Source organism: Oryctolagus cuniculus, chromosome 18 (genome assembly GCF_051225735.1).
Source record: "Oryctolagus cuniculus isolate XC-2025 breed Fujian yellow rabbit chromosome 18, ASM5122573v1, whole genome shotgun sequence".
NCBI lineage: Eukaryota > Metazoa > Chordata > Mammalia > Lagomorpha > Leporidae > Oryctolagus > Oryctolagus cuniculus.
Genome location: NC_142884.1, coordinates 24,705,215 through 24,720,046, shown reverse-complemented (window position 1 = coordinate 24,720,046; position 14,832 = coordinate 24,705,215). Strand labels below are relative to the sequence as shown.

The 14,832-nt window shown below is 46.8% G+C and overlaps 1 long non-coding RNA gene across 16 annotated transcripts in view; it reads left to right on the top strand.

Annotated features, from left to right (window-relative positions):
- The window catches only part of LOC103348448 (uncharacterized), a 312,164-nt gene that overhangs the window by 84,873 nt on the left and 212,459 nt on the right, over positions 1-14,832 (top strand). Inside the window, exon 3 of one of the 16 annotated variants that reach the window (XR_016224729.1) lies at positions 10,193-10,399. The exons of 14 other annotated variants lie outside the window; for them this stretch is intronic. This is a non-coding gene — a long non-coding RNA (uncharacterized LOC103348448). Of the gene's footprint in view, positions 1-10,192; positions 10,400-14,832 lie in introns of those variants that run through there. One more of the 16 variants, XR_016224723.1, reaches the window with a different exon arrangement.

Genomic DNA, 14,832 nt, shown 5'->3' with positions numbered 1-14,832 from the left:
TTAGAATCTGTTTCCTGGTACCCCATCCCTCGTCCCAAATAGTCTCCCTGGAAGCAGACTCTGAGACAGGATTTATGTGCCAGTGAGATGTGTTAGGGCACTGCTCCAAGGGAAGATTAGTGAGGGATTGTCGGGGCAGATCAGGAAGGGGAGGATGCCAAGCAGAAGTGCAGTGCAGGCAGAGTCACCCAGTAGTTACGTCTCAGTATTATCTGACAGAGGCACGTGAGTGCAACCTTGGCAAGGGAGTGGGGGACATGGTTAAGGGCCCCAGGGGGGATGTAACCTCACAGGCACTCTGGCTCCTATGTCGGAGGCCTCTCAAGAAGCACAGGTTCCCTCATTGAGAGGGAAGGCACATTGCAGCTGGGGAGTGTAAAGCAGCTGTGTAGACGCCGGGGTGGGCACTTGGCCTTGTGGCTACGATGCCCACTGAGATGCCTGCACTCCTCATTGTAGTACCTGCGTTTGGCACCTGGCTCTGGCTCTCAGTTCCAGCTTCCTGCCAGTGCAGACCCTGTGAGGCAGTGGCGATGGCTCAGTGGTTGAGTTCCTGCCACCCACGTGGGAGACCTGGGCTGAGTTCCCAGCTCCCAACTTCAGCCCCAGTCAGGGGGCCATTGAGGGCATTTGGGGGAATGAAACAGCAGATAGGAGCTGGCTGTGTCTCTGCCTCTTAAATAAAGGATTCTAAGGGGATCTGGGCAGAGTACCTACATGATCCTATACTGAGAGAACGTGGGCTGAGACAGGAAGGTCCAAACCAACACGGGGAGGGCACTGAAGTCTGCAGAAGAGAACAAGAGGAGGGGTCGATGGAGGCAGAGAGGCCCTCAGGAGGGGTCTGCTGCTCTGGGGAGTAACTGGTTCAGCATTCAGCATTGACTCAGGGCTTCTGACCTGGGGGATGCAGGAGGGGACTCCATGTGCTTCATGACGATGGGAAGAAGGAAACTCAGGAGGGCTTGGGGGTTGAGTTGGGATGTTGAGACTTTGGTTTCCTTTTTATCTGTTGGATAAAAAAGATATTTTGTGCTTCATTCCTAACATTTCTTTTCTTTTTAAAGATTTCTTTATTTGAAAGGCAGAGTTACAAAGAGAGAGAGGGAAGGGAAGTGGGGAGGGCGAGAGAGAGAGAGAGAGAGAGAGAGAGAGAGAGAGAGATTGATTTTTGAATCCACTGGTTCACTTTCCAAATGGCTACAACAGCCAGGGCCGGGCCAAATTAAAGCCAGGAGCCTGGAACTCCATCCACATCTCCTACATGGGTGGCAGGGGCTCAGGTACTTGGGCTGTCTTCAAATACTTCTTCCAGGCACATTCACAGGGAGCTGGATTGGAAGTAGGGCAGCCGAGACTCAAACTGGCACTCAGAAGGGATGTCAGCATCACAGGCAATGGCTTAACCCATGATGCCACAATTCTGGTTCCCTAAAATTTCTTAAATTGTGATGAAATACCTCCCCCAAAAAGAATTTCCCACAACATCCAGAGATGCTACTGCTGTTAAGAGATTGGAATATGGGTATTAGAAGTGATAGATATTTAATCATGACACAATATATGCATGTATTGAAACATTAGAATACCTGATAAACATGTACAATCATTGTGTACCAATTAAAAAGAAAATTAAGCTTAAAAAAACTAATTCCCAACACTGAATGATTGTTTCACTCTTCTTTGTGGGTTTTGTTTAAAATCATAGCAAAAAGCCCATATGCCTTGATTTCTTATCATTTAGTTTTACTTGTAGTCTCATTGTGATTTAGTAAACAATTTTAGAGGGGCTGGTGCTGTGGTATAATTGTCTGCAGTGAGCTGGCATCCCATATAGGTGCTGGTTCAAGTCTTGCCTGCTGCAGTTCTGATCCAACGCCCTCCTAATGGCCTGGGAAGGCAGCAGAGGATGGCCCAAGTGCTTGGGCCCCTGCACCCCTGTAAGAGACCTGAATGAAGCTCCTGGCTCCTGACTTCGGATTGGCCCAACTCCACGTGTTGTGGCCATTTAGAGAGTGAACCAGCGGATGGGAGAACTCTCTCTCTCTCTGTGTCTCTCCCCCTCTCTCTGTAACTTTAAATAAATCTTTTTTTTCCTAAGTAAATGATTGTAGGAGCTCCACTGTGTGCTAAGCAGAGGTAGTGCAGGCAGACCTGCTGGCCTCGAGGAGCTGGCAGTGTGCCAGGGAAGGCAGCTGTGCTTCGGGAGCCCCTGCACATGGAGGGACAGCTGAGGCAGCCACTGTGCTGCACGCCACAGCAGGGGTTCTCTGACCCACATGTGGAGGAGAGACAGTGGTGGCAGTGAGCACGATGCTGTGTCGGGTAGCAGCCTTGTGAGCTGAATCTGGAAAGCTGGAGAAGGCCAGCTGGAGGGCGTGTCATGCAGGGCCGGGGTGCAGGGCCTGCAGACAGTGGCACCGTGGAGGCCCACACCCAGCCGCCAATGAACTGGCCCTTGGGGAAGTTTCTTGTTCCAGCTGTTCTCCAGCTGAGGCTGGACCCCGACGTCGAGCAGAGGATGGATGGAGGGGACTGGGCCGGAAGTGAACATATCATAGCCTGTGTTCAGCCTCTTCTCAGTCCAGTGACTCATTCTCAATAATTGTCTTCCATGACTTAAAATACTCATATATTGCACGGAAATGCATCTTATTTTGAAATTTGCATTTAAAAACGGCTATTATTTTCTAACTGGTGATATAAATAGAATTCTCACAAGTTGAACTCTCATTTCCCTTTTCTCTTTCCATTTTCTGCATTGCATTTTATATCTTATCCATTTGATGAATTGATTTTCCTTCATAATATGTTCAGTTTTCAAAGTCTTATACTTCTCATGTCATGCCAAAGATTCCAAAATGGTAATAGGCAATTCTCACAACTGCCAACAGTTGAAGGCATGGGAAGACAAGGTACTAGGCTGTCTCTTTACTTTATTTTTTTAAAAATTTTCTTTTTTTGGGAAACAGAAAGGACAGAAAGAGACAGAGAACTCTTGTCTGCTGATTCACTCCCCAAATGCCCAAAATGACTGAAACTGGGCTGGAGCCAAAGCTGGTAACTGGAAATCAATCCAGGTCTCCCACATTGGGGGCAGGACCCCGATTACTTGAGCCATCACCACTGCCTCTCAGGGTCTGCATTAGCAGGAAGCTGAAGTCAAGAGCCAGAGTTGGGTACAGAACTCAGTTACTCGGATGCAGGCATTTTAACTGCTAGGCTAAATGCCTGCTGTGGGCTCTGTGTGTGTGTGTGTGTGCGTATGTTTTTAAAAGATTTATTTATTTTATTTGAAAGGCTGAGTGACAAAGGTATAGGGAGAGGGAGAGAGAGAGATCTTGCATCCATTAGTTCACTCCCCAAAGGTTGGGGCTGAGCCAGGCTGAAGCCAGGAGCCTGAAACTGCAGTGGGGAGTGAACTACATGGGTGGCAGGGGCCCAAATGCTTGGGCCATTTTCTGCTGCTTTCCCAGGCACATTAGCAGGGAGCTAGACTGGAAGTGGAGTAGCACTCCAATATGAGATGCTGGCATTGCAAGTGGCAGCAACGCTGGCCCCTCTGTAGTCTTTTTAAAAATCCCTCCTTTTTGTGATTCATTGTCCCTTACCTTGAGTCTGCAGATGACCTATCCAGAGGCTGATGCATGGACACTCTCCACTCTCCAAGGGTTGAAGTCTCCAGGGGTTTTTTCAAGAGCCCCTAGTTTCCGTGTGTGTGCCTCCTGATAAAAGAGAAGTCTAATTCAGTTTTCAGTCTGTAGAGGGAGGATGTTGTAAGCAAGTGAAGCATTGAGTTAGGAGTTTTTACTTCAGGCTAGTGGTAAATTACAGACTCAAGGTCCAAGTACAGAATATCCTGGACAATTCTACATGCAAATTGCCTTTAAGACATTTGTCTTTTTGCCCAAAGGAATGACTAACAATGTCATAATTTTACTTAAAGTTACATAAAGTAAAACTTGGAATGTTTCCCGAAACATCATGGTACAGTTTAGAACAGGAAGCACATAAATAATGGAAAAATGAGAACATTGCCAACTTTATTTGGAGCCTAACTCAGAATTAAAGCTTTTGGGAAAAAAGAATATTCAAGTTATATATTTTGAAGCTATGTTGGTAGGTGCTTATGAAATGATTTGTTTTGGTGAATTTTTTTAAAGATTTATTTATATGAAAGGCAGAATTACAGAGAGGCAGAGAGAGAGAGAGGAAGAGAGAGAGAGAGAGAGAGAGAGAGAGAAAGATCTTCCATCTGCTGGTTCATTCCCTAAATGGCCACAATGGCCAGAGCTGGGCTGATCTGAGGCCAGGAGCTTCTACTGGGTCTCCCACATGGGTGCAGGGGCCCAAGGACTTGGGCCATCCTCTACTGCATTCCCAGGCCATAGCAGAGAGCTGGATGGAAAGAGGAGCAGCCAGGACTTGAACCGGCACCCATATTGGATGCTAGTACCGCAGGCGGTGGCTATACCTGCTATGCCACAGTGCCAGCCCCTATGGTGTATTTTTAAAGCGTTGAAAGGTAGAATGAGAGGGAGAGTGAGAGAGATCTTCCATTTGCTGATTAACTCCCCAAGTGCTGCAACAGCTGGGAAACAGCCTAGTACATGAACTATCACCCTCTGCTCTCCCAGGTGCATTAGCAGGAACCTGGATCAGAAGCAGAGCAGCTGTAACCTGAACCCAAGCTCTTATATGGAATGCCAGCATAGCAAGCTTAACCTGCTGAGCCACAATGGCTGCCCCCATTTTGGTGAATTTTGTGTTTGTGTGTGTTTAAAAAGATTTATTGATTTATTTGAAAGAGCTACAGAGAGAAAGAGTTAAAGAGATCTTCCATCTGCTGGTTTACTCCCCAGATGGCCCAATGGCCAGGGCTGGGCCAGGCTGAACCCAGGAGCCAAGCACTTCCTCCAGGTCTCCCACCTGAGTAGCAGGGGCCCAGACAATTGGGCCATCTTCTGATGCCTTTCCCAGGCCATTAGCTGAATTGGAAGTATTGCAGCTGGAACACGAATTGGTGCCCATACAGGATGATGGTGTTGCAGGTGGCAGCTGTACCTGCTATGCCACAATATTAGCCCTTAGTGAACTGTGTTTTATCTTTAATAATTCTTTTTGCCTTAGGTCCATTTTATCTTATGTTATACTAGCTTTATGTATTTGCCAGGTGTATGTGTATGTATTTGTAGTTGTATGCCTATGTGCTACATAGATGCAAACATGTAAATTTATACATTTGAGACGTGCATTCACACACACACTCACAGAGCACATTGGTGGGAGCTAGAAACTTCCAAGAACCTGAAACGCCACTGTGCTGGGTTGAATTGTGTCCCCTCAAAAGAAATGATCAAGTCCTAACCCCTGGTACCTCTGAATGGGAGCTTATTTGAAATTTTTTGTAGATTTAATTAAGATGAAGTCACCTGTAAAGATGGAAGCAGAGATTGGAGTGGTGCTGCCGAAAGCCAAGAAGTGCAAGCACCTGCCAGAAACTCGAAGAGGCAAGGAAAGGCTCCTCTCCAGAGCCCTGGGTTAGGAGCATGGCCCTGCTAAGACCTTGGGTTTGAACTCACGGTCTTCAGCACCGTGAGAGAATAAAGTTCCATTTTTTTTAAATGCCACTTGGTTTGTAGTACATTGCAGTGGCAGCTGTGGTAGATTAACACAGAAGCTCTCCTAAGTCCTCAGGAGTTATGCCAAGTGGATATAACAAGTAAGCAAGGGGATGTGAACCCTGGAATTTAGGGGACGTGTCAGGAGAGGTGATATAAATTTGGTAACTGTGTATTTTGCCTTTCTTTTCTTCTAAGCTGTTTTTCTTCCTTTTTTACAATAATTTCTATTTATCTTCACTTTTGTTTGAGAGAGAGAGAAAGAGAGAGAGAGAGATTCCATCCACTGGTTCACTGATTGGACCAGGCCAAAGCCAGCAGCCTGGAACTCCATCTGGGTCTCCCATGTGGGTGGCAGGAGCCCAAGCACTTGGGCCGTCTGCTGCTGCTTTCCCAGGCTGGATCAGAAGTGAAGCAGCCAGGACTCACACCTACACCTTTTTTGGGATGCTGGAATTGCAGGTGATGGCCTAACCTGCTGCGCCACAACGCCGGCCCCAACAGCTGCTTCTTGTAGTAAACTCCTTTCTCTTACCAGCACTGGTTTCTGATGGATTGGCATCCAGCGGCGAGCAGCAATGGCCTGGTTACTTTGCCCAGCAGCAATATGAAAGGATCTTCAGAAAGTTCATGGAAAGTGTAAAAAAAAAGCCTGCATGGATTTCATACATGTTTTTACCAAATTAAACTATCTTTTAATCCCATTTCCCCACAAAGTTTCTGATGTACCCTCACACTACTAGAAGTAGTTTTCCTGTGAAAAAATATCTAGTTTGCTTTCCAGAAACTTCTCCCCAGCCAAAACCCTTAAAAATACCCTTTTCTGGGGGACCGGCTCTGTGACATAGCAGGTAAAGAAGCTTCCGCCTGCAGCACCAGCATCCCATATGGGTGCCGGTTCGAGTCCTGGCTGCTCCTCTTCCAATCCAGCTCTCGGCTATGGCCTGGGAAAGCAGTAGAAGATGGCCCAAGTACTTGGGCCCCTGCACCCATGTGGGAAAACTTGGAGGAAGCTCCAGGCTCCTGGCATAGGATTGGCGCAGCTCCTGCCGTTGTGGCCAAATGGGGCGTGAACTAGTGGATAGAAGGAAGACCTCTCTCTCTCTCTCTCTGCCTCTCCTTCTCTCTTCTGTAACTCTGATTTTCAAATAAATAAATAAATAAATAAATCTTTTAAAAAATACTCTTTTCTGGGGCTGGCGTTGTGGTGTAGCAGGTTAAGCCTTAACCTGCAGCATTGGCATTCCATATGGGCGCTGGCTCGAGTCCTGTCTGCCCCACTTCCAATCCAGCTCCCTGTTAATGTGCTTGGGAAAGCAGTAGAAGATGGCCCAAGTGCTTAGGGCCCTGCACCCATGTGGGAGACCCAGCAGAGGCTCCTGGCTGTTGCAGCCATTTGAGGAGTGAATCAGTGGATATAATTCTCTCCATCTTTCCTCCTCTCTCTGTAACCTTGCCTTACAAATAAATTAAAACATCTTTTAAAAAAAGATAAAAGAGAAGCATAATCTGTTTAATACACTTTTCCTCCCTTTAAGAGACAACTAACTGTGGCTCCTGGAGAGAAGTTCTGTGGCAGGAATGGCCTGAGACAATTTTGTAACAAGGCAGTGGGGAAGGTGCCACAGTATATGCCTGTACAATCCTGTTGGGTTTTGTGTTCAGATTTTTTGCAAGTTCTGAGCAACACAATGGATGAAACTGGAAATTCCTGTAGTTTTTAAGACAGAGGAAAGGTGTTCCTTTTGTCTTTTTGTGTTACGTTAACAAGCACAGAATGACCTTGACACCAGAGGGCAGTGTTCTATAGGAGTTGCCAGCATGTCCTTAAAGCGGGTATAATTATCTGATGGCTTGAAGAAGATGTCTTGTGAATGTGTGGATTTACCCCTGTGTTGCCGTGTGATGCACCTGCCCTGGGACTCACAGCTGCGAGTCTTAATGGCTGTAGACGTGCATGAACCGCAGGCTTGTTAACAGCACCATTCTGTTTGGTACAGTGAAGCCTCCTGCATTAATTTTCACAGTGAGCTGAGCTGTTTCCGGGGGTTATCTTGCTGGCAGGGTGGGTGGTTCGCCCCCTGCCCTGTTGGGGAGTGAAAGCCAGACTCTTGTGCAGCCAGCAAACTTGGCTTGGCTTCAGAGATGGTCAGAATTTGTGAATTTTGTTGCAAAAGAATATCTGGTCCACTTTAATGAGTTTTTTATCCAAAAACCTTTGTACAATTTATTTAATGCATGTTTATAGTTGCTTATAGTTTTAAGACAACAGATGATAGGAAGGATATTTTAATATATTATATTTGATTATCCATGTCTTTTTGCTTGATAGTTTCTATTGAATGAGGCCATATAGTAAAATATGAGTATGTATTTTCTTCTGGCATCTTGTTAAACCAGGAAAGCAAATTTCTATTGACTATGTAATTCCTCTTTTCTCCTTTTTTTTTTTTAAAAGATTTATTTATTTATGTACTTGAAAAGCAGAGTTACAGAAAGAAAGGGAGAGAGAGCTTCCATCCACTGGTTTAGTCCCCAGATGGTCGCAATGGCCAGGGCTGGGCCAAGCTGTTGCCAAGAGCCTGAAACTCCATCCAGATCTCCCACATGAGTGGCAGGGCCCAAGTACTTGGACCGTCTTCTGTTGCCTTCCCAAGCACATTAACAGGGTGCTGAATCAGAAGTGGAGCAGCCAGGATTCAAACCGGCACTCAGATGCAGGATACCAGCATTGTAAGTGATGGCTGCTTAATTTGCTGCATCACAAGGCCAGCACCTGTCATTCATTTTTGCATGTGGTATGACATAGCAGACACTATTTTTTCTTGCATATTTAATAAGTTGTGTTAATAGCATTTAGTAAGCATTATATGCTATTACTGCTTATCAGCAATGCCACCATTCTCCTATGTGCGTATTTCCCTGTGTCTACACTCACACGCACAGCCACATATTCACAAGCAGTTTTTTTTTTTTTTAATTTTTAAAATCCTATTCCATTGATCTGTTTTGTCTTGTACCATTACTACATTGCACTAAACTTCCTGGATTTACAATCTTTTAATGTCTGAAAGGTAAAATTGCCATTCATTCATTCATTCATTCATTTTGCATTGAGCCATTCATACTTGCTGAGTGTTTACTACATGCTAGTAGTAGTGTTTACTACATTGTAGTGTTTACTACATTGTCTAGAACTACGTTGTTCTAGACAATGATAATAGGATGCTGATCAACATGGTCTCTCTCCCAGAGGTCTTAGGGTTGCATTCAGACAAACAGAGGGCTCCATCCAACCTTGCCAGACCAGCAGTGTAACGGGAGGGGCAGAGGGCTGTGGGTGACTGCACTCTGCCCTCCTGCCTCAGTGCCCACGCACTCTGGCTTCACTCTTCTTGCTGTGTGTGGACTTTCTGGCTCCTGACTGAGCCCACCCCTCCACCTTGCACTGCACCCTTTTCCTTCTCACCTCACCAAGGACTCCTTACAGTAATTCTCTCTTTTCTTTCCTGTATCATCAATGTTTTCTTCTCTAACGGATCACAGCTGACACGTATGGTGAGTGAAATGCTTGCATCACCCAATAGCCTCCTCTAGCTACCCCCCAGCTGTAGGATTACTTTATAGCAACATCCTTGACTTAGCTATGTTCACTAACTCCAGTCAGACACTCATCTCCATCACTGCTCCCAAGCTCCTTCTTATTTGAGACCACCAGTGACTTCCATGCTGCTAAGCCCATCAGCCAATTCACATACCTCCTATTACTTGACCTCCCAATTGCTGATCATTTCCCTTTTCACTTAGTGTATTAGGCCATACCTGAGGCCAGGTACTTATAAAGAAAGAGGCTTATTAACTGACAATTCTGGAGGTCCAAGGACATGGCACCGGCATCAGCTCAGCTCTGGTGAGGGCACACAGGGTGGGTTGCACCTTTGCAGGAGCAAATATGAGACGAGAGTCACATCTTCAGACAGGAAGCCACGGAGCTATCCAGGGTTCAGGCTTGCTCTTAGGAGAACTACCCATGAAAATCATTTCAATCCCATGACCTAAGAAGCTCCTAGTAGATCCCAGCTCTTAACATCACCACAGGGGGAACAGAGCTTCCAACGTACAATCCCTCTGGAGACCAACTCAAACCGCATCCAAACTGGTGCCCTTGGCTTCTGGGACACCACTCTCTTGGTTTTTCCTTTGATTCGTTGGCTGCTTCTTCTCAGAGTCCTTTGATTCTTTCTATTTGTTTCTCCTAACTCTAAATTCCGGAGTGCCCCAGGGCTTAAGTTTGGGCTTGTTCCTTTCTCTGTCTATACTCATTCACTTGGTGGCCACGTTAGACTTTAAATATCAACGCTATACTCCAGATTTATATCCCTGGTTCCTTCTCCTCTGAGCCCCACACTTGGGAGTCCACCTGTCTCGTGACAGTTCACTTGGATGTCAGATGGGCATCTCAGACTTCTGTGTCCCGAACTGCACTCCCGACATTACCAAACTGCTCTTCTCGCCCCTCCTAACATCTCTGTATATTGAGTTGCATGACTCAGCTTCTGTTTCCTTCACAGCTCCATGGACTCCACCTCTCAGATCCTGTGTCTGACCTCTGCATGTGACCGTCATGATGCCATCATCTCCCAGCCACCACTGTTTCGCAGTTGAGTCTACGATGGCCGTTGGCCCCGTTGTCGCTCTCCCTGCTCTGCTCTCACTTCCCCCCTTCCTAGTCTATATTATGCGTACTGCAGAGGGAGTAGTCCTCACTACTACTAAATGTGAGTAGGCATCACTCACATTTCTGCCATAACCCGGGGGCTCCTTAGAGTAAAGCGAAGTCCTTACAGTAGCCGTCAAGGCTTCACTTGGTTCTGTTCCCTGCCGCCACTGCTTCTCTGACTTCCTCCTCCATTCCGCCCCAGTCCCTCCGACCTGCCAGCCTCTTGCTGTTCCTTGAAGGCACCTGCCCCTTTCAGGGCATATCCTCATGGCTCATTCTGTCCTCATCTTTGGGATTTTGTGTGAATGACACCTTTTCAGGGAAGTCTTTTTTGGTCGTACTATTTATACTTTAAAATGTTTCTTGTAGTTTAACAATATTTATTTATTTGAGAGAAAGAGAGAGGGAGAAAGAATACGCCCCTATCTACTGGTTCATTTCTCAAATGCCTGCAAAGGCCAGGGCTGAACTAGGTCAAAACTGGGAGCTGGGAATCAATCCAGGCCTTTTCCATGTGTGAGGCAGGGAGTCAGACGGCTTGTTGCCGCCCAGCGTGAGCATTAGTTGGAAGCTGAATTGTGAGTGAAGTCAGGATCCAAACCCCAGCCTTCTAATATGGGATATAGGTATGTTAAGCTCTAGACCAAACGCTGCTCCTATAATTCTTTTATTAATTAGAATGAAAGAGTGAGAGAACCCCATCTGTTGGTTCACTCTTCTGCCCACCATATCTGTTTGAGGCTGAAGCTGAGAGCCAGAAACACAATCCAGATCTTCCGTACAGGTGGCAGGAACCCAAATACCTGAGCCCCCACTATAGCACTGCCCGCCCCTCCAGGAGGCTGGAGTCTGGGGCCAGAGCTGCCAGTGGAATCCAGGGACTCCAACCAACATGCAATGTGGGCATCTTCATTGCATCTAAAGTGGTAGGCCAAAAGCCTATCCCCCTGTTTATAATTGTAATGCCTTCCCACCTACTTCCTATTTATTTATTTATTTCTTATCTAACTCATTACCAGCTAACATATTCTCTTTTTATTTTTGCCTATTTGTTTATTTCCTACTAGGCTGTAGATTCCCTAAGAGCAGAGATTTCTGTGTGTTGCATTAAAAGTTGTTTGTGGAGCACCTAAACAGTGCCTGTTACTGAAAGTCTGGTCCTTGTAACAGTGCTGAATCAGAATAACAAGGGCAAGGTTTGAGGGTAAAGAAAAACTTTAATCTGTCAATGGATGAGGAAAGTAGTAGAATGACGTCTCAAGAACTATCTTCCAGGGCCAGCATTGTGGCATGGGGGGTGGAGCTGCCTTCTGCAGTGCTGGCATCCCATGTGAGTGCCGGTTCAAGTCCCAGCTGCTCCACTTCCAATCCAGCTCCTTGCTAATGCACCTGGGAAAGCAGCAGAGGATGGCCCAAGTTTTTTGGCCCCTGCAATTGAGTGGGAGACCCAGCAGAGGCTCCTGGCTCCTGGCTTTGGTCAGGCCCACCCCTGGCTATCATGGCCATTTGAGGAGTGAACTAGCAGATAGAAGATTCTCTCTCTCTCTCTCTCTTTCTCTATTTCTCTCTTTCCTTCTCTCTCTCTCTCTCTCTCTCTCTCTTTCTCTCCCTCTCTCTTTTTGTGGCTGGGCCTTTCGAATAGAAAATATAAATCTTTGAAGAAAATGAAAAACAAAGAAGAACGATGGTCCTCCCAAGTGAGGGCGGTTCAGGGTTTCCCAAAGGGGAAGCTGCGTTTCGGAGGTCTGACTGATAACACATCAGGAATTGGAGGCAGGGACTCAGGAGCAAACAGCCAAATGCCAAAGCTGGTTGTGGGCCCAATAACAGGATATTTGTTATAAATCTCAAATGTCAGCACAATTTCTTGAGAAACATGCTGAATGAGAATTGATGGCTTGATCTTAACATGGGTGGAACATAACCGCACGTTCTGCCTGGGTGAGTAGCTGTGAACATTATTTGGCTGGCATCTGAAAGAGGCAGAGCACTGTGTTAGGAGAGTCTGGTGTTTCATTAACCATAATGAGGCCCATTCACCCTAACATCTGTGATTAGTAAGGCTGATTGTGCCCTTAGTTGCCCACACCCCACTATACCCTGTTTGGTTACCTGCGCCCCATCACACGCTGCTGCATGCCTAGTGTATACCTGTGGGGAGCAACTGGGAGCAACTTGGACTAGACTAAGTTACTGGAATTAAGACTTATTCTATGCATCTGCTCTCCCACAATATGGCGCTGGGAGAGGAGGAAACAGCTTCTACACAGCTGCCTCCAGTTCAACCAATAAACTGTAGGACCTGCTCCTGATTGGAGGAGAGCAGCGTACTCGGCGTGTGGGTAGCAGAGTTGGGATTGGTGGAAAAGGACTATGAAGGAGGAGAGAGACAACATGCACCAAGGAACATCTATCTGAAGGAACACCTGTGCAGCCCCCGAGAGAGCCGGCCGGCGGTGTGCCGCTCCCCCGTGGAAGGGGGAAAAGTGGCAGGGGGAACCGCCCTTCCACGGAGGTGGAAGGGATGGTAGCCAACCCGGGAAGAACCAGCAGCAAACCCGGGAAGGGCCGAGCAGACAAAAGAACAGCGCAGGGTCCTGTGTCGTTCCTCCACGAAGAGGGGGAGCGACATATACCAAGCGCTCAGTATTTGCTGAATGAAGGAATGAAATGTCACTTAATATTCAAATAGGTGCTTGTCAAGTTTTATAATTTCTTTCAATGAGTTTATTTCAAAGAAGACGGCCCCCTTTTCGGTCATTGAATGTTTAAATCTGATCATTTTTTGCATTCATCTTTACCATGGGAGCTGTATTTGGCTAATACTTTAACCATAGGTTTGATAAGTTCTTATATGTGTCTGATTCAAATATTTACATCAAGGTTAAAGGAAAAGACTAGTTTGGATTTGTTGAGAGTTTATTTTTCCAGACAGCATTTCAATTGATGGTATAGAGAGCAAGCTCACTCAGAAGCAGCCCAGGGCAGGGAACTTCCCTGTGGTGCTGAAGGGTTTCTTCCCCTTTTGATATTGTGGTAGACGCTGTAGTAGTAGGAATAACAACAGCGAGGTTGATGAGAATTGCCAGCATTTAATGGGATGCTGCACTGCGTGCCAAGCACTGTGTGGGCGTTACCTATACTTCCTCACTTAAACCTTATAAACCAGGCACTGCTATTCCCACATCATAAATGACAGAACTGAAACTTGGATACGTTATGTGATGTGCAGCCAAACTCCATGATGGTCCTCACCTCCTGGTGTTTGCCTGCTTGTGTGGTCCCCTCTCACATTGTTCCTGGCTTAGTGGTCTCTACCCTCATGGATGGATTGATGCTATTAGCCTGAGAGTAGGTTTGTAATAAAAGCAAATTCGACTTTCCCTTTCTTTCTCTTCCCCTCTGTCTTCCACCAAGGGATGACTCAGCAGGAATGTCCTCGCTAGACTAGCAGCCATGTGAACATCTGTTATGCTGAATTACCTAGTCTGTGGAATTCTGTCGTAGCCCCCAGTGGACTACGACTTGACCCGGGGACAGTCAGCTGCCGAGTTTTGAGGATGCTCAGGCAGCCTATGGGTAGGGATCAGCCTATGGGTAGGGCTCAGGCCCCTGGGGTAGGGATCAGAGACCTCTACCTGTCAGCCGGTGAGGAATTGAGATCTGCCAACAGCTCATGACTAAGATGGAAGTGGAGCCTCCAGCTCCATGGGCACCCTGGTCGGCAGCTTGAGTGCTGTCTTGTGAGAGACCCTGAACCCAAACCACCCAGCTAAGCTGCTCCTGGATTCTTGATCCTTAGAAACTGTGGGAGATGTGAACTGACAGTGCTTTGAAGCTGCGGAGTTTTTGCACCGTGCATTAGACAGTGGCAGGGGGCCCATCTCAGTAACTTGAGCCAGATCAGAGTGTGGAGAAGTGATGGAGCTAAAATTTGAACTTGGTTTTGTCAGACATCAGAGCCCGAGCTCATGACTCCTGGCTCCACTGGGCTCAGCCACAAATCTGCCATGCTCACCCTGGGCCCATTGCAAGCTGCACCTGAGTCTTGGGGTTTATGGGCCTTCAGGACTCAGAGTGGGGCTAAGAATGGGCCCTATGACTGCAAATGGCTTCTTTTATTCATTTCCTGTATCAGATATTTTACCTATTTTATTTTATTTTTAAAGATTTATTTATTTATTTGAAAGACAGAGTTACACACAGAGAGAAGGAGAGGCAGAGAGAGAGAGAGAGAGGTCTTCCATCTGTTGGTTCACTCTTCAATTGGCTGCAACGGCTGGAGCTGTGCCTATCTGAAGCCAGGAGCCAGGAGCTTCTTCCTGTCTCCCATGCGGATGCAGGGCCCCAAGGGCTTGGGCCACCTTCTACTGCTTTCCCAGGCCATAGCAGCGAGTTGGCTTGGAAGTGGAGCAGCCGGGTCTCAAACTGGTGCCCATATGGGATGCCCGCTACGCCACAGCACTGGCTCCTTACCTGTTTTAAATTCTC